General features: G+C 38.2%; 1 long non-coding RNA gene and 1 pseudogene across 2 annotated transcripts; both read right to left on the bottom strand.

Moving 5' to 3' along the window:
• Positions 1-285: 285 nt before the first annotated feature.
• LOC131619297 (isoflavonoid 7-O-beta-apiosyl-glucoside beta-glycosidase-like) lies at positions 286-3,208 on the bottom strand (annotated as a pseudogene).
• A 1,268-nt stretch (positions 3,209-4,476) lies between these two features.
• LOC131617410 (uncharacterized) lies at positions 4,477-6,195 on the bottom strand. Of its 2 annotated transcripts, XR_009288575.1 has the most exons (4): positions 5,954-6,195; positions 5,640-5,836; positions 5,104-5,395; positions 4,477-4,787 (listed from the first exon to the last, which is right to left on the bottom strand). It is a non-coding gene; the product is annotated as an uncharacterized LOC131617410 (long non-coding RNA). The 2 variants fall into 2 exon arrangements; XR_009288574.1 differs by lacking the exons at positions 5,640-5,836; positions 5,954-6,195 and having other exon boundaries at positions 5,104-5,483.
• Positions 6,196-24,469: the final 18,274 nt, after the last annotated feature.

Below are 24,469 nucleotides of genomic sequence, written 5' to 3'. Positions count from 1 at the left end.
TGCCACTTATTATAGATTGATTTAGAAAAAAACATATGATTCTGTTAGTAGAGAGCTTTTTGAAGATATGTCATTGTGATACACAAGAAAATGGATAAGTGAATGTACTTTCAACCTATCTTGGACACCAGAAACACGACATTGACACTGACAAGTTGGTTTCGGACACGGAAACATCCTTTTTTTAGAGGCATATGTAACTACTTCATACATACTTATTTTATGAATCTCAGTGCATTATTTATCATATAACAAAGAGAAGCATATACATATATATTAGAAAGTTTAAGCTCTTTCAAGAAAACTCTTGAACCATTGTGCCGATAGCTTTTGATATCTTTTCAAGTTATTGTTGTAATCTGCAAAATTCATTCCAAACTTCGCTCTGTAGCCGTCAGTCCATTCAAAATTGTCCGATAACAACCATGCAAAATATCCTTTACATTTACACTGATTCTTATATGTCACAGAAAACCAAACAAAATAGAAATTATTAAGCTATATATTGAAACAAATAGACAAAGTGTCTTTAGATATCTAAACAATCATTACCTAATTGCTGATTGGAGATATGACAAATGGTCATGATGATATTTAAATCTGTGAGTATCCTTAAGTGCTTCTTCTAATGACAGTGTTGGATCATTATTGTCAGCTATACCTGTAAATCATGTCAAGTGTGTCAGGCCAGATTCAGGTTCAATCGTTGATTTAATTAGCAATATTTATCAAGGGTTTTTGTATTTACCGTTTTCGGCAACATAAATCAAAGGATTGTTGTACTTTTCTTTGATGTAGACCAACAATTTCTTTAGCCCCATGGGATAACTATAAAACCAAGGGGTAATGGATGGTTTCATAACTTTTGATCAGGGTTGAATGAAAAATGGAAATGCTTTAGTAAATTATGCGCCATTTGTTATTTCTTTTTAATATAATCAATTGATGTTTAGTTCATAATTTCATATATAGGGCTAGTGTGCATTGAGCTACTGACCATCCAAACAAGAAGTCAATTGATCGCTCAGCAGCTCTTTCATCGGATTCGCTATTTGAAAGTGGCTCATACCAGCTGGAGAGTAAGGCTATTCCAATCGAACCCCTTTGATATGTGCTTTGGCTCTTAAGTAACAACTGTACATGCAGTAATTTAAACCCTGGCGATTCAGTATTCAAGTATATAAAACGTTAACAAGAAATTGTTTAGAGATACATCCAATACATTTGCTTAGATGTATGATGATCATGATACAATGCCTTTTATCTTAACTCTTTGTTTTTTTATGTATAGTTGCTATTTAGAACAAGTGGAGATCATTCTTGATAAAGACACAACAAGTGATATGTGGTTTCGATGAGGTAAAAGTATCAAGGATCTACCAAGATGAAGCGGGCGCAACTACTAGCTCTTGGAAGGAAGTTCAAGTTTCTTGGTATTAAGGAGAGAAAACGATTGATGAATACTTTGCAAGAAATCTCATCTATTGCTAATAAGATAAAAACACATGGTGAGAAGGTAAAATTAATGACGGAGTTTGACAAGATCCTCGGGTCCATTACTTCAAGATTCAACTATGTTGTCTGCTCCATTTTCAGAATAAACACTAGTTTGTTGCAATTTATAGTTTCAAAGTAATCATCACTTAAAGTTAAAATGAACCTGATATTTTGTCGTGTACACCTGAACAGCGGCTGCACGAGCAAGGAGTAGGTGGTGTGCAACTATATACGGCTCTGTCCCTGAATCACCGCCAATGCAGTTGAGATAAAGCCAATCAGAACATCGGCGAGGTGGAAACATCCCTACACCGTACCCAATTGTTGCGTAAGTGGTTGGCTCATTTATAGTAATCCAATGCTTCACTCTATCTCCAAATTCCTTGAAGCAAACCTCCGCGTAATCCCGAAAATCAGATCTAAAATTTCATAATAGAAAAGTATAATCACACTTTAGTAGCAGTGGTGTGACACTTTAGAAACATACACTTCTAACATACATTTAGAGACAGTTTTAGTGAGAAACAGAACATTTAGTACATAAAAAGTTGTTACTTACACTACGAGAGGACTTAAGAAACCACCATACTCATCTTCCAAAGTTTGTGGCAAATCCCATTGAAAAATGGTTACAAATACTTCTATACCTGAAAAACTAACAATTTTTTTTTTATCAATATTGATAGCAAAAACGTCTTGAGAAATTATAAAATCAAAATTTCAATATTTACAAAATAAATAAATACCTCCACTTATACTTCCATCTGTATATATATATTTTTATCATGAATGCAATAAATAACTTGATATATGCATTACTTGATTAAGTAAATGATAGGAACTGATCATAAATCAACTTACTTGGTAGTATTCTAGACCATGAGATGGATAATCTATATATGTATTTAAATTCATATACTTCATGATGCCAACATCTTCCTGTAATATAAAATTGACATCATGTGCAAGGCCACCCAACATAGAGTGGAGGAATGTAGTATGAATAAAAATTCAAATGATTGCTGGACAACATATGGATTGTCGTGTGCATGTACAAATTGTTAAGAAGTTGTTATATGATAGATTCATTTGTTAGGAAGATCATTCAAATATATCTATTCAAATGAGATATTATTCACCTTCATGTATGTGATATTGTAATTCTAGTGCTTCGCATGACATTAATTCTAATTTGCAACATATTCAGTCTTGTGTGGGGCCAAATAAAGTTGGTAATGGATATAGTCTAGAGGCCAAGACCGTTGGGAACTCAAAATTTCACTCCAATTTTGTGTCGAATTCTATGCTAAAACTGGTTGATCTACTACATGTTCCCGATATTTGCAAAAATAATAATGTTTGCTTTTGAATTTCACTCTTACAAATGCTTTGTAAAATCTTAGACATCTAAGTTTGTGGATCCCATAGGAGAGTTGGCTATATTTTCTTCAACAATTTACCTTGGAATCTTGAAGAAGTAACTTAACATAAGCCAAAGGTTGAGTCTTGTAGTTCACAATATAGCTGTTTCAAATAAGAGACTCAATAGTGTACAAGTTAAAATTAGTTGTAAATAAGCTGTCCATTCGGTATTCTAGGCTAGGACATGCATCCAAGAGCAATGCATAGCATACTCTAATTGAGTAATGTTTCTGTGAGTAACTAGTAACAAACTCGTACATTCGCACGGGTTCTCGTACGGGACGCGCATTTATTTTAAATGTATATTTTTTAATAGAAAATGTCTAATATCTGTAAAAAAAATAAAATTAAATATATAGAAAAATGCCCGATACCCGTGAAAAAATAATAATTAAATGTATAGAAAAATGTCTGGTACCCGTGAAAAATAATAATTGAATGTATCAAAATAATAATTTCATGTTCCCCGTTAAGATAAAATATTTTGATCAGTAACTTCATGTTTTCGTCAATATTCAATATTTTGATCAGTAATTTCATGTTCCCGTTAATATTAATTTTGATCAGTAACTTCATGTGCCTGTTAATATTTAATATTTTTATCAGTAAATTCATGTTCATGTTAATATTCAATATTTTGATTAGTAACTTTATGTTTCCGCTAATATTAATATTTTGATCAATAACTTCATGTTCCGGTTAATATTCAATATTTTTATCAGTAACTTCATATTTTCGTTAGAATTTAATTAGTATAAACTAACAGTGTAAAGTTTTTTTATACTGTCAGTGAATCACAACCATTGATAAGTATAAAATATTTGACTCTTATTTTAAAATTTTTAAAAGTAATACAATTGAATGTTCATGATGCAAATGAATTAATTTTTTTTATTAAACAGAACTTTTACTATAAATATTTTAACATATAATAAGAATTTTTATATTATTTAACTTGAATATGTTAAAAATTTTGTATTTGAAATCAAAATCAAACACAAGCTACTTGACATAGTAAACCTAGACTTAGGTTTTCTAATTAAAAAATAATAAATAAACAATACTTTACTTCCTATTTGAAAACACAAGAAATAGAGACAGTAGTTTAGAGACAAAGCCATTGCCAACTTTTACGCTAGTATATACCATGATACTAAGAAAATGAACGGTCTTTTATTTCCTATTAGAACAACAAAAGAAATAGAGACAGTAATTAAGAGAAAGTATCATTGCGAACTTTTAAGCTATTATATGCATTATTACTAAGAAATTCAGAATGGTGCATGGCATCATAGGTTATAAAATAACAACCGCTAGCAGAATTTTTTCTCATTAGATAAGACTGATTACAAGAGTCAACCAACGCCATTGCATTCGGTCATAAGCTAAACCCTCAGCATGTCATTTAGATCTTAATATTTTTTTAATGCATTATGGATTATATAGAACAGAACATGTTACAACATCTATATACCCGAGCCGCCACTTCAGAGTCAATAGGATTCTGTCCTAGTTCGATCCAGATTATTACAGTAAATGACATTATAGTGATGAGAATTAGTAACATAACCTGGCGAATCATATGAAAGTCATTGTATTTGAATGAAATACTTAGTGAAGGTTATGTGTCAAAATTAAGGACAAATGGATAAGACAACAATCAGAGCTACATGAGAATAAAATCTTTCTGTACCAAAATCATAATCTTTTGACGGAGCCCCAGACGAGAAAAATGAATAGGAAAACACTTTCTATGTCTATTCCTGTTTGTTAAATTTGCTTCATTTGGAGATTTTCCCAGCAAAGGTTCCTCATAAAAACTTCCTTCATAGTCATCATCATCGTTTGACTGATGACATAGGTCAACCCTGCAAAAGGAACCCAAGTACAACTTAGAAAGTAGTTCATATTTAGGCGAGAACTTAATAGTGCTCCTATGCCGAAACATGTTGTCTCGGTATCAAAAACAGTCTGAACTCCATGTCATCGTGTTGAACATGTATCGACGACATGATCACAGAAGAGTGCAAAAATACCACAGTAATATTGTAATAAAAATAGTAAATGTCTCTATAGGTGATGTGAACCACATACTTTGATTTTTTCCAATCATTCTACATGTACTATGGCATGAATTTCCATAAATCAAACAGAATCCTTTAGTTCATATTAACTAGTATGTACCTTTTTTGTAATACACGTCAACAGATGGAACCCCTGCATGTAGTACAAACAGATCAAAATCTCCATAATTCATCTCTTGTTTACTAAGCTCCTCACTTGTAGGAAGGCCCCATATGATAGTAACTCGTGCAGAAGAACATACTAAGAAAAATATGTCATCATAGTAGGGTTTTACCCCATTGATAGAAATTGAAGAACAACAAATTGAGAAACCTCAAAATTGCAATAAGAATTTGGCCAGCTGTTGTTTTACCACCCTCCCTAGAGGCAAGATTGTTTGCTTCCCATTCTCCTAATAACCACATTAAAGAAAAGTGAGCTAAACACAAAAATATAACAAAGACAAGTCCTGTCCTTCCTTTATCTCTATAGTCAAACTCAAATTGCTTTGAATTATTCAGGAAGAAAATACAAATTAGAAAGAGAAATTATTTGAAGTCCAATAGAAGCAAGCTCAATAGAAATAAGTCAAATTGCTTTGAATTCTAACGCACGGGTAACCCAAGCTGAATATTGAAGTAAGTTCCATGACATACTGCAAAATGTGTCTGCGGATTGTGGACTCTTCTCCACCGCCTAGAAGTAGTTCTCTCTGCATCATCATATAGAAACATAATTGTTGTTTACAGGAAAATCCACAAACTAACTTTCAACTTATGAGTTAAAATTGGAGAAGCAAAAGGAGACTTATTTGAGTTCACACGCCGACGTCGGTGACTTATCACACTTCAGCCTGCATTAACAAATAATCATTTAGTTTGTATATTTTTGGTGACCTTTGATTGATTACAGATACAAAAGGGTAGTTTAAGAGCTTTTGTATGCAAAAGGGATACATTAAATACACCACCTAATATTTTCACAAAGCATTGGTTGTCCGTTCCGGTGCCAATCGCTCCATTTTCCACCGTCAATTCTACGGTGACTGTAACATCTACATAACTCTCAAGTGCATATTTGGTAACGTCGTAACAATTCTTCTGGATTGCAACATCTTAGTTAGAAAACCAATGAGCAACCAACAGAACAAAAGAAGCTAAGTAATTAGAATATAATAACAAAATTGAACTCGCTTATTTAATAGCATTGAAGTGTCTTCATCATATACGTGTCAGATATCATACACACACACACACAATTAGAACAAAATTAATGAATCAACGGTAAAGGCATACTAACTTCTTCTTTAGAGCTTGAAGGGACTATCATGAGAGCACCAGCTCTTAGGCAAGCAAAAAAACTAAATAGAAGCATGAACTATACAGAGAGCCTAACTATATAGAGAGCAAAAAGACTAAGTAGAAGCAACAAATTAAAAGAATTTGACTTACTTTTAGCATGTCACATACTGCATTATGCTCTTTGATAAACAAAGCATGTAAAAGGGAATAACCTGCCCATGTATTTCGAACATCACCCGACACAGGAATACCCTTCTCATCCTGCTCAAGAATTAAAGCCTTTTAAGATTACCAAGGGAAGATTATGTGAGACAATTGAGCTTCCAAAACCTACTGGTTGCTGAAGGAACGAGGTATTCATTTGCTAGTTCATATAAGTGGAATTTGCAGAAAAACTTCCTAATGTCGGGGGACATACGGAAGGAAGCATTAAATTATTGTGCCATATTCTGAGCTATACAAAATGATTGTTCACATGATGTTGAAGAGAAATTCTAGGCTGCTTTGGAGGCCTTGGATTTGCAGTTGATTAATTAGGAGCAAAAGGGTTATGAGGTAGAGTGTTGGGCTTCTTGAATGTAAGGTGTAAAACAAGTCAGCAACTTACTTTGAACCAATGTTTGCATCACCTTGAATAGTAATCTGTTTATCCTCATAGGTGAAAGAAATTTCTGAAATCGAAAAATCAGCGACAATTGGGCCAAGGGTACGCAACCATTCCATTCCCAATACTACATCAGCTCCTTCAATAGGAATTAAGTAAAAAGGTATAAAAAATAATTGGTCCTGGAGTGTGATAGGGACTTTAGAACATAGACCTGAACATTGTAGCTTAGAGCCATTACCCACCATGACAGAAAAATTAGGGATGTGAGTGTTAGGGATTTTGAGGTGTGTTGCAATTCGAGGTTGGAGGATGTTATGAGTACTACCTGTATCTATGAGAACGGTGACAACCAGCCCATCAATCAATCCCTTAAACTTTAAAGTCTATGGAGAGAATTGTCCACTTGTAGCTTGCGGTGAGAGCTGAAAATAAGTTTCATCTATTTCTGAGGTCAAAACAGCCTCTGAAGGAATAGCTTCGCTAGTGTCATCATTGGCAGCTGTTGAAATTTCATCATCAATCATAAGCAATAAGAATTTTCCATTGGAACATTTATGACCCATAATAAATTTTTCATCGCAATTAAAACATAATCCCTGGGCCCTTCGTTCAGCCTGCTGTGTTGGTGTAATCTGTCGAATTGGGAAACGTTGGTTGGAGGTGGGTTGAGAATTAGCTGGTTTGGAGACAGCAGCCATAGTTGGGGAAACTGGGGGTTGTTTTGGTGCGTTGGGTTGGACAGGGGTGCTGCCATATGGGCTTTTGAACTTGGGTTTAGAATCCTTGAGCTTTGCTTCAATGAGTTTAGCTAGGCCTATTGCATGAGTGATGGATTGAGGGCGCTGAACAGCTAGTTCACTACGGATTTCGGGAATTAATACTGAGATAAAACAATTAAGAATTGCATCCGGGGGCAATCCAATCACACGGTTTCCTAACTTTTCAAAGTTGGCTTGGTATTCCGTAACAGACCATGCTGTCTAAGTTTAAATAATTGGGCTTGGTGGTTTTTGTAAGTTGAGGGACCGAAACGTAGTTCCAAAGCTCTTGAAAACGCTTCCCAAGTAGTGAGTTCATGTTTACGGTGATTTCCGGTAAACAACCGCTAGTCTTCCAAACTATAATAAATATGATTTGGTTACTCGCAGGATCGACTAGATTGATCCTAGGACACATAGTCAAAAAGATTGTTATCAATGGTCATTCGAACCATAGTCATGATTCGTCTTCGTTAATAAGAATTGTTTCGAATAAAACGAGTAATCTTGACAATCACTTGGTTATACGTAAGTATAATTTCAGTGAAAGGATAAGTAAAATAACATATGAAACGAAAGTATTGTTAAAGCGTAAAGAATCTTAAAATGCAGGAATGTTAAATACTTCAAAAGTAAATGACATGAAAGTAAAAATACAGAAATGTAAATGGCAAGAAGTAAATGAAATGCAATAATACTGAAAGATATTTGAAAACGAAAGAGAATACACATGTATTAAAATGGTGGTGTCATACGTACATTTTCTCAGCGAACTCTTTCTCTTAACACTTGATACTTGAGTAATATGTGAGTGATTTGTACAAAATGAACACCCAGAATCCTAACATTAAGACTCCTATTTATACTAATTTCGACCTTAACGGCCCTACGCTAATCTAATGCCACGTTTCTCATAAGAACTCCAGGGACGCCATCTGTTATTTAGACAGTTACGAAACCGTCTTCGAATTTCAAATCTTCCCGCCTGAGTCCTTCTTCGACGCGTGGCAGTGTATTTAAAAACACTACGAAAACACGCTAAGTAGTAATACTTGAACATATTTCATAAATTTTGTCTAAGTCCTCGAAGACATACACTTCTACTAGCTTCAGTATTCATTATCTTCATAACGAACTTAGAAGTCTTCATTCTCGAAGCATGGCCATCTGGAGCCATTCTTTTATTTTTAAGGGATGGTCATCAGTAACCATCTTTCCTTCGAATGTTTACTTTTTCGAAGAACCAATTTATAAAACAAAATCTTCAGCTAACAAATTGCCCCCAATAAATGCCTGTTTCGAAAATCAAGAGAAATAGGCGTTTCTTGCCATCATAAGATTTCGTCTCTTGTTGATCTTTGAAAGTTCCAAGATTGCTGACTAACGTCATAATCATTGCTGACCCTGTTTCCAAAACGTCTTGTCATTTTCAAAGATGTCTTCTCATAACTTACATTCCCACGTTTTTGACCTTACTTCTTGATCATTACTCCTACATACTAGGAGTAAAGCTAATTTATTCGACCGGCGTTGGATTAAATCACTAGCCGCCACGTGTCCCTTGGTTTTTACCCAAAAAGATTTAAAAAGGGTTTCCGTTAAACCTTTAAATACCTGGTTTTGCACTTTTATACAACTTTTCATTCCTACTTCTTCATCCTCTTCAAAAGGAAAAAACACTCTCAACCCTTTCAAAAAGCTTACTTTTCCAATCAAAACCTCTCCATGGCTTCATCCTCAAATGTTCTTCAACCTGTTCTGAAGCTCCAAACAACAACGCGGTCTGGGGAACAAGAACACATTCCAAACCCTAATACCGCAGAAGTGCGCGCTATTTACGCTTCCCAGGTAATCATTCCCTTTGAACTTTCTGGAAAACCTCTTGCTTTTATGGGTCCATTACCAGATGAAAACAATTCATCTATGAACAAATTCTTCCCTGCTTATTACAAAACTAGACCCTTAGTTAGTAAGATTAAGATAGATGAAGATGGTCGTTCCCCCTTAGGAGAATCTGTTAATACTGAAGAAACTTCAACTGTGACCCCTTTGGCTTTGGCGAAAATTAGGTTAAACTATATGACCAACTTTGTAAAAGTGTTTAGGTCAATCCCTTTAGCCAAAGATCCTGATTTGTACTATGCCTGGTTAGAAAAAGTAGAGAGAACGAAAGGATCTTTCTGGAAATCGTTAGGCATATATGATTTAATTCAACTGTCAAAAACAGGCTTAGAATATAACCAACCCATGTTAGTAGCAGCGGTTCACTTTTGGGATGCTTCTCACAACACTTTCCATCTCCCATGTGGGATGGTTACCCCCACTCTCTTTGATATAGCTGCTATTACGGGACTTCGACCAACTGGGGAGACCTTCGATCCCAATGAGATGGATACTGATACTATTGGTTTTAATGAATCAACAGTTACTTACACTGCATTCATTCAGAAGAACCATGACAAAACGCAAGAAGAAGTTTCTGATGAAGAGCATATTGCTTTCTTGGCATTATGGCTCTCACGATGTGCCTTCTGCTCAAGATCCATACAGGTCGCAAAGAGATACCTTTGCATGGCTAATCAGCTACATGCTGGAAAAAAGCTCAACCTAAGCCAGTTACTTTTAGGATCTCTTTATGAAAATCTTAGCGAAGCCTCGAACCTTACCAAAAACTACAAAACTGGCACTCTGCTTTTTGCTGGTCCTTTCTGGCTACTGCAACTGTGGCCTAATGCTACGTTCGAAACTCATCTTCCTTTTCGAGGGAATGTCAACGAAGAAGATAACAAAATTAAGAATCGAACTATAGAAGGAACCAGGTTGGCTTACCTAACTCCAAAAGAAGAAACTGGGAAGCTTCGTGAACATTTTCTAGCATATACAATGATGTTCGCCCAGCGCAATCAGTTCGATCCTTCTATGGCTCCGTTCGTACACAGAACAATTGGTCCTGAATGGTTTACTCGCATGTTCCCATCAACATCTCAGGATCAACAAACTGAGTCTATGGAAATTTGGGAGGCATTTCTGACCCCAAGGTTGTTTTCTCATCGCCTTCGACCATCAAAAGGTCAATGTGTCCTTGTATGCTACCAACCAAATCTGGTTTCGAGACAGTTTGGGTTGGTTCAAGTAAAACCCAAGTGTTTATATGAGAAAAGGAACCATATGTGTTTCCATACCTTGTACCTGACTGAAGAAGAATGTGAATCCAAAATCAACAAATACGTTGGCGTCGCCAATCTTTCTCCTATTCCTTTTGAACCTGCTTTTTATACTACACCAGACTTTCACCAGTGGTGGACGGATTACTACACCAGTCTTATGCCAATTCTTGGGTTTCTTTCCCACATGTTTTTTAATAAAGCCAATTATTATTTTGTTTGCTGCTTCAACTTGTCCATTTGCTTGAGCATAGTAAGGTGTAGAAGTAAATAACTTGAAACCTATTTCTCTAGCAAAGTCTTGCATTTTTCGTCCAGTAAAGACTGATCCTTGATCAGTTGTTATACTTTCTGGGATTCCAAACCTATATATAATATGTTTCTGAATAAACTCAATCACGGCCTCTTGATCCACATTCGCCAGTGGTATTGCTTCGACCCATTTCGTGAAATAGTCTATTCCTACTAATATGTACCTTTGACCTTTAGACGACTTGGGGTGAATTTCTCCAATCAAATCTAATGCCCATCCCCTAAAAGGCCAAGGTTTCACTATTGTACTTAATTCGTTTGCTGGAGCGTGTTGGATGCCTGCATGTTCTTGGCACTCTTGACACCCTTTCGCAAACTCTATGCAATCTTTTAACATCGAAGGCCAGTACATCCCATAACGAAACAAAAGCCATTTCATTTTGTGCCCTGCTTGATGTGCACCACATGCTCCACTGTGTACGTTCGACAGGGCCAGATATGCTTCTGCTTCACCCAAGCATTTCAATAATACCCCTTCAGGAGTTTTCTTGAACAATTCATTTCCCATCAGGAAATATGACAGGGCTCTATACTTGATTTTCCTGTCTGTATCCGTCGAAGGATTTTTTAGATAGTTTATTATTGGACTCCTCCAATCTGTATCTGCCAATGAGTCTATGTTTAATACTTCGAATTCTTCTTTGTTGGCATAACCCAATTGTGAATTCTCTAGGTCACTTGGGGAAAGTTTAGTAGACATTGCTCTCCCTCTTACTTCAATCAATTCCTCTAACTTCTCTTTTGATACTTTGTATCCTGAAGCTAATTGTGCCAAGTCGTTTGCTTCTTGGTTATTTATCCTTGATATGTGTTTTAATTCCACATATTCGAATTTCTTGAGTAGCCTATTTGCTATGACAAAATACATGATCAAATTTTCTTTGATGCACTTGTATTCCTTTGTCAATTGTTTAATGACCAATTCGGAGTCTCCTTTAATTTCGACTCTGGTTGCCCCCAATTCTAACAAAGCTTCAAGTCCAGCAATTAATGCTTCGTATTCAGCTTCGTTGTTGGAGCATAATGGACCTTCGATTTTATACTTGAGCTTTGTTGGAATTCCATCAGGAGAAATTATCAACATTCCAACTCCCGTTCCTTCTCTATGCGTTGAACCATCGAAGTATAACTTCCAGGGTTTTAAACCCACATACTGTTGATGACTCTCAACTACTGCATGGTCGACAATGAAGTCTGACACAATTTGACCTTTCATTGCCTTGAGAGGCTGAAATATTAATGAATATTCAGTAAGGGCTAAAGCCCACTTACCAATTCGACTATGTAGTATTGGCTTGGATAACATATGTTTAATAACATCACAATGAGATGAAACATAAACATCAACTGGCTTTATATAATACTTAAGTTTGATACAAGAGAAATACAAGCAAAGGCAGAGCTTTTCTATAGCAGTATATCTAGTCTCTGCATCATTGAGTACTCTACTTAAGTAATAAATGGCTCTTTCGATGCCATTCTCATCTTCTTGCGCCAGCATGCTGCCTATTGTTTTATCCGACGCTGAAATGTATAGGCGCATGTGCTTCTTCCCGTTTGGGGGAGATAAGATTGGTGGACAAGTCAAGTATTGCTTGATCTGATCGAAAGCTTCTTGATGTTCAGCACGCCACTCAAATTTTCCTTGCTTAAGCCGTAGTAGAGGTGAGAAAGCTTGCGCGCGTCCACTCAAATTAGAGATAAATCTCCTTAAGAAATTTATCTTTCCCAATAATGATTGTAGTTCTTTCTTTGTGGACGGAGACTTGGTTTCCATTATGGCTTTCGTCTTGTTCTGGTTAATTTCTATTCCTTTTTTGTGGACTACGAAACCCAAGAAATCACCTGCCTGCACAAAGAAAGCACATTTGAGGGGGTTCATCTTCAAGCCATGTTTCCTCATTCTTTCGAATGATTGGCTCAAATGATCGAGATGACTCATACCCGAGGTAGATTTTACCACAATGTCATCTATATATACTTGCATGAATGTTTCTATGAAGTCATGGAATATAGAATTCATTGCTCTTTTATAAGTTGCCCCAGCATTTTTTAAACCAAAAGGCATTACAACCCATTCGTAAGTGCCTATTGCCCCTGGGCAACGAAATGCTGTTTTGGATACATCATCCTCTGCAATAAAGATCTGATTGTATCCAGAATATCCATCCAACATGCTCAAATACTCGAAGCCTGCGGCTGAGTCTACTAGCATTTCTGCTACAGGCATGGGATATTCGTCTTTAGGAGTGGCTGCATTAAGATCACGAAAGTCTATGCATACTCTTAATGAACCATTCTTTTTAATTACAGGTACTATATTAGCAATCCATTCAACATACCTTGTAGTTCGAATAAACTTGCAACGTAGAAGCCTTTCGACCTCTGCTTTAATCTTCGAATGAATCTCTGGCGCGAATCTCCTGGGAGTTTGCTTTACAGGCTTCTTCCCTTCTTTTATTGGTAGTTTCAATTCGACCAAGTCTCTTCCTAGACCAGGCATCTCATCATAATCCCAAGCAAAACAATCTCTGTTTTCTTTCAACATTTTGATGACCGTTGCTTTTAGTTCTGGTTCTAGTTTCGCGCTAATGTATGTTATTCTTTTTTGATCCTTGTCTCCAAGATTTACTTCTTCAAGTGGATCCTGAGCCAACATCTTTATGTTCGACGCCATTGGGTCTTTTTCAAATCCCAAAGGTTCTTCGTCGTAAATTGCGTCTAACCTTTGACTCGATTCTTCTCTCACGATCTTTTCGACTTGAACCGGGTCTTCAGAGAATTCGAAACTCGTATGTATCTCTAACTCTGTTACTCCATTTTTGGTTAGAACTGCGTCCATATTTGCATTTGATAGTTCGGCTTCGAGAGCCGCCTTCCTTTTGTTCTCGGCCACGTAAGCCGAAATCTTTTCGAAGAACGAAGACTCAGACATTATTAATGTCATCGTCCCAGCCTGTTGGCCGTACTGCTGGATAATTCTCCAATGGTGCTGTATCTGCTGGACCATCCATGATCTCTCTATCCCACTGGAATCCATTTGGGTGTAAAGTTAAATAGTACAATGCATTCTTATTTGGGGCATACATCTCTTCTGCAGCATGACAAGGACTTATGTTTGCCAGGTTCCTATCGAAGTTGGTTTTATTCACCTGGTTAACTTCAGCCATATAGTAACTCTGATCTCCTTCGATATTCTCCACTATACCATCTTCCCTCCAAATTGTCACCCTTTGATGCATTGTCGAGGGCACAGCTGCTACCCCATGAATCCATTCCCTACCAAGCAAAAGGTTGTAATTTGCTTTTGCTGGTATAACGATGAACATAGTTGGCCTTGTGACTGAGCCCACTGTCAAATTGACCTGAACGACTCCCAATGTTTGTCCTATCTTGCCTTCGTAGTTAGATAAGACCATGTTATGTGGCCTTATATCAGTATCGAACATACCAATTCTCTTTAGCATGTATTGAGGCATTAGGTTCACCGCTGCTCCCCCATCGACTAAGACTTTATTAATGCCAACATTCTCAATTTTAGCCCTGATATAGAGTGGCTTCAAATGATTTCACATACCCTCATCAGGCCTTTCGAAGAAAGCGTTCTATTCTTCAACTGCACCATTATTCAGCACATAATAACACACAGGCCTGTGCTTCGCCATTTCCTCGATATCAGCCTCTTCGCAGTCTTCAACTTCAGTCTCCTGATTAAACTCGTGAGGGAGTACGGATACAACGTTGCAATTGAGGTTTATAGACGACACTCCATCAGAATCGAAATCATTTGTCATTCTATCCTCTTCTTTCCAGGAATTGGAGCGCATCTTTTCTTCTTCTTCTAAAATGTTTTCAGCTTCGAAGAGCCTGCGTTCCACCGGAGGTTTGTTTGACTTTGCCCCCTGGTGTGGGACTTGGTTGCTACTAGAATCTCCAACTTCTCTTGGTCTGTATTCCTTTTGAGCCTTTTTTATTCTCTGATGCCTTCTCCACTGGGATCGGGACATAGGATTTTTTCCTTTGTAATTCTCCAGTCGATACGCCTCTCGATTTGGTTTTTGAAATTGCTTCCTATATGCCATTGCAGTTCTTCCTCCTTGGTCCCAACTTCGCCATTTATTGTTTCTTGCATTAGCTTGCACCCATCTATCCCTGGGTGCATCTGCAGGGACTTTGAATGTTACCCTTCGAGCTCTGGGGTGTGGGCTATCAGGCCTCTTCGTTGGAGTCCATGTGTCGAAACCGTATAGGTTAGGACGCAACCCCTGAGTTTCTCGACCCATGTAGCAGTACACACGTTCGAATGATCTTGCCAGCATTTCATCATAGACTGCCCCACATCTGGGGCATAGTGCAACTTCAGTGTTCCCTTTGTGGCACCTGACCAAAAATCCTACTAAGCTTTCCTCCATCCTTGGGTACACTTGTAGTAGGGGATTTGGTTCTCTCCCTGGGTGTTCCCATCTTTCGCGTCGAGCCCTTTCGAAGTTAGCTTCGACCCTTCGATTCAGCATGATCGAACACCTTGGACACATCCATTGTTTTCCACCATTCCTCTCATGGCAATTCCAAAGGTAGTCTTTGAGGCTTTCACCTTTTGGAGGAACTTCGATGCCCCCATTTTGCCTCGTCAGCCATGTCTCTAATTCGCCAAATTCAGACACTGGACGTCTGGCGCTGACCATGTTAACAACTGCTGGAGGAACTTCAGAGATTTGGATTTTCTGGAGTTTCATTCTGAGGTCTTCAGTGGCCTCACTGTTGTCTCCCTTCGACTCTTCAGGTATCTCTGTCTTGGAAGACTCTTCAACATCAGTATTGAAGACTATATCATTATTTAAGCTTTCAGTAGCCTGCTTTCCATTGAACATTGTTTTGGTTTCCGCAACTTCGACTTCAGATGCCTCCACCATGTTGATATCTTCTAGCTCACAGAGGCTAGCGTCAGCAATGTTCAGGGGATTGGTATCGACCTTCATGTGACTCTTGGTCTTGTCAGCAAACTTCAACCTTCCATCTTTGATAGCATTTTGAATTAGATCCCTGAAAAGAAAACATTGTGAAGTTTTATGGCCTAAAAAACCATGATATTTACAAAAACCTCTTTTCTTCCGTTGTTCCAACGGAGGAATTTTGGAATTTGGAGGCAGTATCATTTGGCCATCTTTTACCAGTAAATCAAATATTTCATCACACTTGGTAACGTCGAATGTATAAGTTTTCTTAGGGAACCTATCATTCTTATCATTTTCTACTGGATTTTTTCCATTTGCAGGGTTTAACAATTTGCAGGCATAAGGTGGCGCTTCTTTCAACTCAGCTAAGTCTATTTCGACTTCTTCAGGGTTATACGAGTCATTGAAAGACTCATCATCAGCGTCTTCGGCTTCGACGTACGCTACCCTTTCCTTTTTATAACTTTTATTTGCTCTAACCTTTTCTGCCTTCAAGCGTTCGACCTGTCGAACCCTATCTGCCAACTGGGCCATATCCCTAAGGTATTGGGTATCTAGTTTCTTTCTAATTGAATAATCTAGACCACCCGCAGCCATTTCGACTAGTTCATGCTCTGGGACTGTTGTAAAACACCTTGATTTCAACAGACGGAACCTATTCAAGTAGTCATCAATTGGTTCTGTGAACTTTCTTTTAATACTGGCCAATTCTTTCAGACTTATCTTAGTTTGGCCTATGTAGAATTGTTCATGGAACAGCCTTTCTAAGTGTGCCCATGCATCTATTGAATTTGGTGGCAGGGTAGTGAACCAAATGAAAGCATTCTTTGTTAGCGAACTAGGGAAATATTTGATCCTTAGATCTTCGTTTCCTGCTAAGTCCCCTGCTTCTGTCAAATATCTAGCAATATGTTCCACTGTTGACTCGTTAGTTTCGCCTGAAAAACTTTGTAAATTTGGGTACCTTAGTGCCCCTAGGCAACTCTGTCTGCATGATATAATCTGATATGGGGGATGTATAATTTGGACGTCGAAGTCCAGTACTAAGGCCATTATTGGCCATAACCCTTTCTATCATGGCAGTTAAGTTATTTTCTGTAGCCAGATTTTCTCTTCTGACTCTTTGGACAATCTCATCTGGATGCTCGTCCCTACCCAGGATCCTTAATCTGGGTCTCTCTTCTTCCGTTTCCTGTCGAACGGGAACGGTTCTTTGATTTGAAGCCTCTAAGTTAATTACTGGAGTTCTTTCGGTCATCTCTGTTCTTCGTGAGGGGCCTACATCTCTAGTGGCTGTCCTAGATGGTGGAACCACATCTTGTATACGTTCCAAAATGGGCCTCTCTTCTTGATTCGAAGGCTGTTTGTCTTTCCTTCTTGGTTGTGGCACTCCCATGAAATCTGCCATTCGATTCATTTGGGATGATATCTTTTGGAAAGTTTCCACATTATCCCGATTTGTATTAGCAATATTTGTCGCTAGTGGGTTCAAAATTGAAGCCAATTCTTTGGCCAAGACCCCTAACATATCATGGTTGCTTGCATCCATTTCTTGCCTAAATGCTGCTTGGTTATTTGTGGTAAAATGGGGCATCTGGGTAGAAAAACTAGTGTTGTGTGCACTTCGACCCACTGAACCAACATTTGGTGAAAACGTCGCATTGTTAGTTGTGGCATATGTGGGCCCTGCCCCTCGTACGCCTGTCCCTAATGGATATGGCATTCCGTATGGATTATTTGGCCTCCACTCGAAAGTAGAATTCGTGCCTTGACCAAACAAGTTATTCGCAGCATTTGTCGAGGAAAACGGTATTTCCTCTGCGCTTGTGGATGAAGGTGCGGTTGTCGATACTGAAACTGGAATAGTCCCTGAAGCTCCTGTATTATTTTCAGGCATAGCCTGGGAATTATCTGCAGGTCTCGATCCATTTGGACCCAGTGTATCCCGTGTTCCCTGACTAGAAGTCGAATTTGCCGCTCCTGATCCTGAACCTTGTGGGGGACCTTGGTCACCCCCTGCACTGGCCGTAACGACCATTTTCTTGTTGTACCTTCGTTTGGGAATCGGTTGTGCACTATTCGTTAACTTACCGTTCCTAAGGTTCATACAAGGTCTTGATATTGTCTAGACAAAAATAAAACAATTGATTAAAACAATCTGCTTGACACCGTCCCACCAGGTGTGCCAATTTGTTTACGGTGATTTCCGGTAAACAACCGCTAGTCTTCCAAACTATAATAAATATGATTTGGTTACTCGCAGGATCAACTAGATTGATCCTAGGACACATAGTCAAAAAGATTGTTATCAATGGTCATTCGAACCATAGTCATGATTCGTCTTCGTTAATAAGAATTGTTTCGAATAAAACGAGTAATCTTGACAATCACTTGGTTATACGTAAGTATAATTTCAGTGAAAGGATAAGTAAAATAACATATGAAACGAAAGTATTGTTAAAGCGTAAAGAATCTTAAAATGCAGGAATGTTAAATACTTCAAAAGTAAATGACATGAAAGTAAAAATACAGAAATGTAAATGGCAAGAAGTAAATGAAATGCAATAATACTGAAAGATATTTGAAAACGAAAGAGAATACACATGTATTAAAATGGTGGTGTCATACGTACATTTTCTCAGCGAACTCTTTCTCTTAACACTTGATACTTGAGTAATATGTGAGTGATTTGTATAAAATGAACACCCAGAATCCTAACATTAAGACTCCTATTTATACTAATTTCGACCTTAACGGCCCTACGCTAATCTAATGCCACGTTTCTCATAAGAACTCCAGGGACGCCATCTGTTATTTAGACAGTTACGAAACCGTCTTCGAATTTCAAATCTTCCCGCCTGAGTCCTTCTTCGACGCGTGGCAGTGTATTTAAAAACACTACGAAAACACGCTAAGTAGTAATACTTGAACATATTTCATAAATTTTGTCTAAGTCCTCGAAGACATACACTTCTACTAGCTTCAGTATTCATTATCTTCATAACGAACTTAGAAGTCTTCATTCTCGAAGCATGGCCATCAGGAGCCATTCTTTTATTTTTAAGGGATGGTCATCAGTAACCATCTTTCCTTCGAATGTTTACTTCTTCGAAGAACCAATTTATAAAACAAAATCTTCAGCTAACAAATTGCCCCCAATAAATGCCTGTTTTGAAAATCAAGAGAATAGGCGTTTCTTGCCATCATAAGATTTCGTCTCTTGTTGATCTTTGAAAGTTCCAAGATTGCTGACTAACGTCATAATCATTGCTGACCCTGTTTCCAAAACGTCTTGTCATTTTCAAAGATGTCTTCTCATAACTTACATTCCCACGTTTTTGACCTTACTTCTTGATCATTACTCCTACATACTAGGAGTAAAGCTAATTTATTCGACCGCCGTTGGATTAAATCACTAGCCGCCACGTGTCCCTTGGTTTTTACCCAAAAAGATTTAAAAAGGGTTTCCGTTAAACCTTTAAATACCTGGTTTTGCACTTTTATACAACTTTTCATTCCTACTTCTTCATCCTCTTCAAAAGGAAAAAACACTCTCAACCCTTTCAAAAAGCTTACTTTTCCAATCAAAACCTCTCCATGGCTTCATCCTCAAATGTTCTTCAACCTGTTCTGAAGCTCCAAACAACAATGCGGTCTGGGGAACAAGAACACATTCCAAACCCTAATACCGCAGAAGTGCGCGCTATTTACGCTTCCCAAGTAATCATTCCCTTTGAACTTTCTGGAAAACCTCTTGCTTTTATGGGTCCATTACCAGATGAAAACAATTCATCTATGAACAAATTCTTCCCCGCTTATTACAAAACTAGACCCTTAGTTAGTAAGATTAAGATAGATGAAGATGGTCGTTCCCCCTTAGGAGAATCTGTTAATACTGAAGAAACTTCAACTGTGACCCCTTTGGCTTTGGCGAAAATTAGGTTAAACTATATGACCAACTTTGTAAAAGTGTTTAGGTCAATCCCTTTAGCCAAAGATCCTGATTTGTACTATGCCTGGTTAGAAAAAGTAGAGAGAACGAAAGGATCTTTCTGGAAATCGTTAGGCATATATGATTTAATTCAACTGTCAAAAACAGGCTTAGAATATAACCAACCCATGTTAGTAGCAGCGGTTCACTTTTGGGATGCTTCTCACAACACTTTCCATCTCCCATGTGGGATGGTTACCCCCACTCTCTTTGATATAGCTGCTATTACGGGACTTCGACCAACTGGGGAGACCTTCGATCCCAATGAGATGGATACTGATACTATTGGTTTTAATGAATCAACAGTTACTTACACTGCATTCATTCAGAAGAACCATGACAAAACGCAAGAAGAAGTTTCTGATGAAGAGCATATTGCTTTCTTGGCATTATGGCTCTCACGATGTGCCTTCTGCTCAAGATCCATACAGGTCGCAAAGAGATACCTTTGCATGGCTAATCAGCTACATGCTGGAAAAAAGCTCAACCTAAGCCAGTTACTTTTAGGATCTCTTTATGAAAATCTTAGCGAAGCCTCGAACCTTACCAAAAACTACAAAACTGGCACTCTGCTTTTTGCTGGTCCTTTCTGGCTACTGCAACTGTGGCCTAATGCTACGTTCGAAACTCATCTTCCTTTTCGAGGGAATGTCAACGAAGAAGATAACAAAATTAAGAATCGAACTATAGAAGGAACCAGGTTGGCTTACCTAACTCCAAAAGAAGAAACTGGGAAGCTTCGTGAACATTTTCTAGCATATACAATGATGTTCGCCCAGCGCAATCAGTTCGATCCTTCTATGGCTCCGTTCGTACACAGAACAATTGGTCCTGAATGGTTTACTCGCAGGTTCCCATCAACATCTCAGGATCAACAAACTGAGTCTATGGAAATTTGGGAGGCATTTCTGACCCCAAGGTTGTTTTCTCATCGCCTTCGACCATCAAAAGGTCAATGTGTCCTTGTATGCTACCAACCAAATCTGGTTTCGAGACAGTTTGGGTTGGTTCAACTAAAACCCAAGTGTTTATATGAGAAAAGGAACCATATGTGTTTCCATACCTTGTACCTGACTGAAGAAGAATGTGAATCCAAAATCAACAAATACGTTGGCGTTGCCAATCTTTCTCCTATTCCTTTTGAACCTGCTTTTTATACTACACCATAATTTCACCAGTGGTGGACGGATTACTATACTTCTCAAATCTTTGATGCCGATAGTCTTACTCAAGAACTAACTGCAGCTTTTGCTGATGTGCAGGAGAATTTTCAAAAAGGTACCTCGACTCACATTAAAGAAATCCAAGCTTTTCAAAAATTCTTTGAAACTATCTACAGGCCTGATGATCTTAGTCGGACCGTTCGTGAGGCTGCAGTCATTTTGCGCAAAAAGTTTTCCGCCAAACTGGATAAGTTGAAATTGCCCTCGTATGTTCGACCAGAACTACGTTATGAAGTGGCTTTCAAACTTAATCCTCCAAAATTCCCTCCACTGCCAAGTGCGGATTTTGGTGTGGCTCTGAGCCCCCCTTTTCCAAATTGGTTTGTGTGTGGCAACGTTTTAAGAGATCTTCAAGAGAGTAGTAAAAAACGTGCTGAACGAGTGGTTTCGACTAAGCATACCTTGGATACTTTCAAAGGACATCTTCATATAGATCTTGAACATGTTCGTGTCTTGACTCCAATACCTGAAGGTTTGGATTCAGACAATTTTTCGACTGACTTTTCTTTTCTTTGCTGATATACTGATTTCAGTTTCAACTACAGCTGTTGCTCGAAGGAGGAAGATTAAAGAAGCTCCTACCCAAAAGGATTCTGGGGCATCTAAAAGCAACAAACCAAGTGAGAGTGACTCCATTGTTACTGACAAGAAGCCCACGGTACATACCCACTTTATATTCTTAATCTTGTATAATCTGTGAGCAGTACTCATTTTGCTTAATATATATATTTTCCAGAGCTCGAAACCCCCAACAGGTTCGAAACGGAAAGTCTCTTCAACAGTTGTCTCAGATGATGACGATAAATCTCCTCCTCGTACCAGACAAGGACATAGAAAGAGACAAAAAGCTTGTTATTGCAGGATGATGCTGGCACTGCCACTTCAGGTCTTAAAGCTTATGACCTCACTATTAATGTTGATAAACTTCACGGTAATCGTAACTCTTTCACTTCCGTCGATAAAACTCCTCAAAGCCTTATCCTTACGACTAATTCTGGTTTGTTTAACACAGATATCTCTCAAAACAAAACTCATGTTCTCTCACCAGTCTTCCAAGATGCTAGGCCACTCACCACCATATTGCCTAATGACCCAGTCGAAGAAAGCCAATCTACTGACGAATCCCCACCTACTCATCAAGACAAAAATTTGGAAGAAGATCATCCATTCTCAGGCAGCGACAATGTGAATCCACAACCACGTGACAGCGAAGACACTGCATCGGAACAAGATGCTATGGAGGAAACTTCTAAACCAGAAAAACACAATCCTCAAGAAACTTCAGCCCTAGACACAGAAACCACTCCTGGGACAACTTCGAAGCCTGCCCCTGCGAAGCCTACTCCTTTGGAACTGGAACAGCTTAAGCAAACTGATCCTCTTAGTTTTTTAAAGGCTATTATGAATGTGAATACTTCTTCGCCTTCAAAACTTGATGTCTCTCCAGCTGTCGTTATAGAATCTGGTGACAAGGAAGACATTCCCAACCTCCTTCGACAGATAAAAGAAAAGTTCTTTGAGGTCAATCTCGTGGATGTTCTTAGCCGGGAACCTATTAAGAGTCACAACTTAAATCAACTCTTAAAGAAAGTGGATTTGTTTCAAGTCTCAACAGAAGTTTCAGAGATAATTGTTTTGCTAGGTTCTCTAGTTGAACAGCTCGAGGCCAACATTCTTCGAAAGCAAAATGTCGAAAAGGAACTATCTGAGAAAATGGCCTCTCATGACTCTTCATGGAATTCTGCTGTGGATGCAACGAAACAAGGTGAGGCCCTCAAGCTTAAACATTCAGAAAATCAGAAGGCTTTTGATGATTACGAGAAGAACATCAACTCCTGGAAGCAGGAGATAAAGGCCCTCGAAGAAAAGATAAAGGAAGCTGAACATTGTCAGGCAGCCATACAAAAAGCCAACCAACAGGATTTGCTCGAAGTGGTGCAATCGGGGATTAAACATTTCGAAACTGCGCAGAAATTAGTGCCAGAGATTGAAAGATTGAAGAAACACCGGGCGTTACTTGAGCTTCGTATGTCTTCGTGGGAGACTCAATATTTGAAGATCAAAAATAGCCTCCCTGAGGATTTTAACTAGCTGTTTCCAATCCTGTATTTTGTTGCATTTTCGTTTTGTAATCGAACCTTTTGTAGAAACATCTATCTGTATGCTTGGCTTCTATTTTCATTCTGTCTATGTTTCTAATATTCGCAAGCACTATCTTTTAGAAAATCTTTCAAGTTCTGCCAGAATATATCTTCAGATTTTCCATAGTGATTTTATTTAATGCAACATGTAGACCCTGACTATCCTTCGCAGCATCCTTGCCTTTAGACTTGACGTTTCCACTTCTCTAGCCATAATCATTATTAAACAGTGACGTCACTCTCTTCAAAACGTCTATTTGAGACGTGCGTGCATCAGTTTCATGATTACTTCTCAACTTCCAAGGGCGGGAAACGGCGGAAGCCTTAACTCCCTTTTTGGAAAACCAAATGCAGTCTAATCAATCATCAACATTTAAACCAACCTTTAGTATCCCAGGTCTATATAAAGGGTCTAATATTACTTTCATTTCTTCATTCCTGTGCTTTCTCACGTACTAACAACAGAAAAGAAAAACCAACTTCTTTCTCTAAACCCTTTTTCTGAAATGGCTGCACCTCTTTCTTTCAACAACATAAAAGCTCTTATCAAGAAAGAATTCAAACTTTCTGAAGATGAACTTGATAACAACTTCATCAGCCTCGAAAACCTCTTTGTCAACCAAGAACTGGACTTCTACTTTGGAGACATCCTGGAGGGTCCTGTCTACCCCAACATGTTGGCAGATTTCTGGATGTTTGCGTCTCTACGCATAGATCCTGAAGGTAGGACCACCATTGTTTCTGAGGTTCGACATGCTCATATCAGCATCACTCCCACCACCATTGCCAACCTAATGAGATGCAATAATTCTGGGGAAACTTTTGATGATAACAGCTTCAACATGACTACTCATCTCATGTTGAGGACTCTCATGGACAACGACCCCTTCAGTGCCAAGGTTATCAGGATCTGGCATCAACTGCTTGTGGGTAACTTCCATCCTTGGAGGCTTGATGAAAACAGCATCATGGTTGAAGATTTGGAGTTTATTCTCTGTGGTCTTCGAGGGAAGAAGATTAACTTTCCTTTGATG

The sequence above is a fragment of the Vicia villosa genome, linkage group LG7 (assembly GCF_029867415.1).
Source record: "Vicia villosa cultivar HV-30 ecotype Madison, WI linkage group LG7, Vvil1.0, whole genome shotgun sequence".
Taxonomy (NCBI): domain Eukaryota; kingdom Viridiplantae; phylum Streptophyta; class Magnoliopsida; order Fabales; family Fabaceae; genus Vicia; species Vicia villosa.
The sequence above is the reverse complement of the archived record's forward strand: the minus strand, read 5'-3'. Positions and strand labels throughout refer to the sequence as shown.